We start from the raw sequence: 2,875 nt of genomic DNA on the forward strand, positions 1-2,875 counted from the left end.
ATAATGATAATGATAATGATAATGATAATGATAATAATAATAATAATAATAATAATAATAATAATAATAATAATAATAATACTTCTACTACTACTAATAATAATAATAGTAATAATAATTATTATTATCCATTTTAGTCCCTCAACTATTAAGTACCCATTTTGGTCCCTCAACTATTGAAAGTGACGTTTTTGCCCCTCTTTATAACGGTTGATGGATGACAATTGTAATGGATGACCAAATTGGGTATAATTTTACAAGTTAGAGGACTAAATTGGGTACAGTTAATAGTATGGAACTAAATCAAGTATTACCTTATAATCGAGGAACCAAAATGGGTATTAACTCTTTAAAAAATACACTTTTAAGAGTTAAAATTCCATTATCGTTATTTTTCTCAAAAGCTAAAAGTTTTTGTGTGATTAAATTAATTTTCTAATAATATTCAGATAGAGAGTATAAAATTTACAAATTAATGATTTGCTCTTGTAGCTCAGTTGGTTAGAGCACCCGTTTAGTAAGCGGGAGGTCTTGAGTTCAACTCTCAACAAGAGCAAATTTTAATATTATTCAATAAAGTTTTTTTTTATATTTTAATATTATTCAATAAAGTTTTTTTATATGGTTGAAACATTTTTAAACGAGAATATGTGTAACTTTTTTTTTTTTTACTTTCAAAATGTTTACGAATATTTAAATCATTATAATAGAGGAAGATAATCATTTTGTACTTATAAAAAATTAATAGTGTTTGGATATTGTATGATTAGTTTGTAGATTGAAATGTAACCATTTCATTTATTTATAAAAATTTTGTAGAACACAAATCAATAGATTTAAAACACTTGATAAAATTGAAGGAAAATGATGTATTCATCAAAATATTTGTAATTGTCATAATATTACAAATATTTTGCAATAATATAAAAATTTAAATTTCAAAAATGTTTCATAATTTTTTTTTAAATTTAAAAATCTAGGTATTCTTCGTTTACCAACATTATTTATCTCGCTTGCTTTGCTATACTCATAAAAATTAATTTTAGCTTAGCTTGAACTTTATTTTGGTATTTTTTTTAATACTTATTAGTTAAGTACTCCGTATTATTTATTTGCTAAATTACAATTTCACTTATTTGATAAATGATAATTTTGTTTGGTGTGATTTTTATATAAAAAAGGTTTTATTTAGTTTTTACAAACTTACTTTTTTGAGATCTTGTAGATTTGGACCCACTAAAAAATTAAAAGAAATAAAAATTAAATTAGAAAAAAAATAAAATTACTACTAAGATTACTTTAAAACATAATTTCGATATAAAAGTATAATTTATTATCATTTTAAATAATTATAAAATTTTCTTAACCAACCAAGAAAGAGTTTACACGACTCAGTAGAATATGTATTAATTTTTATATTTCAAGAATTGTATTTCAACTAAATATATTTAAAATTAAGTGTTGATATTTTACATTATTTTTTAACCCAACATATTTGCTTTAACATTGCACCCATGAGATCGAGTTCAAAATCGAAAAAACATCAAAGTATCTTGTAGTTTGATGACATCACTGTTAATTTGTTATTATTATGTCACAAGTTTAATCCAATCAATGATGTTGAAAATGTCAAAATCTAGCTGACATAAAACTCATTTGCATATTTGGAAGAATATGTGTAACTTTTATTAGATTAAATATTATTTAATAAAAAAATATAATAAGTCTCAATTCCTCAAGTTATATCAATGATTTATGTCCATTTTTTCTATATATTGTTGATATACATTATGCTATAAGAGTTTTAATTTACAAATTTTTCATTATTATTACCATGCACATCCATACATAATATCCTTTTTTTTATTCTTTAATTAATATGGTAATAATGTATGTTGACATTATATATTGGAGTAATATAAGAAATTAATAAGCTTAATTTAATTTAGATTTTATTTAAGTGTTACCATAATTGATTTTTTTTGAATGATACTGACTCTATTACATTGTAGTATTTGTCTCATGACCTCCTATATGAGAAAGTCATCACATGCCATCTGAGCACAAGGTGCTTGACACCATAATTGAATTTAGTAATATATCATATCTAAAATTCGATAATATTAATCATATAATAATTATTACTCAAATTATCAACTATACTTCGAATATAATATGAATTTTACAAATATGAATTAAAAAAATTATATACTATTATTTTTAATATTAAGAATTAATATTAGGCATATATTTTGCGGATCACGCATATAAAATACTAGTATTTATATATGTGGCCATTATTTTAGTTTTAACTTTCTTATTGGATACAAACTTATATGTGAACTTTAATTTTCTTGTTGCAAACTCTCATTGATATTTTAAAAGACTAATTTTTATCCCTATAAGATCGATTAGATAATTAAGGGGTGTATTCAATCAAAATTTTTAAAGACTTTCAAATACTTTTAAAGTGATGGATTTTAATTGACTTTTGTAGAGTTTTGATAGATTTTCTTAGAATCTTTTAAACTATCATCAACTTTGTAAGAGTTTATAAATATCCGTAGGACAAACATTTATAAACTTTAAAAAAACAATTCATATTAAAAAGTCAACAAAAGTCATTAAAACTCTAAATTGAATACACCCTTACAAACCTTTCATAACTTCTATTAATATATTATTTATAATTTTTTTACAAAAATATATTTTATAAATCATAAATAAATTAAAGCATTGTCAAAAAAATAAAAAATAAATATTAAATCTCTAAAAAAATTCAACTTAACACAAATATATATATACATATATATATATACACACACACACATACACACACACACACACACACATATATATATATATATTAATAATT

The 2,875-nt window shown here is 21.5% G+C and overlaps 1 non-coding gene across 1 annotated transcript; it reads left to right on the forward strand.

Moving 5' to 3' along the window:
• Positions 1-482: 482 nt before the first annotated feature.
• TRNAT-AGU lies at positions 483-556 on the forward strand. Its single transcript has one exon. It is a non-coding gene; the product is annotated as a tRNA-Thr (tRNA).
• The last annotated feature ends 2,319 nt before the right edge of the window (positions 557-2,875 follow it).

The sequence above is a fragment of the Ipomoea triloba genome, chromosome 10, assembly GCF_003576645.1.
Source record: "Ipomoea triloba cultivar NCNSP0323 chromosome 10, ASM357664v1".
NCBI lineage: Eukaryota > Viridiplantae > Streptophyta > Magnoliopsida > Solanales > Convolvulaceae > Ipomoea > Ipomoea triloba.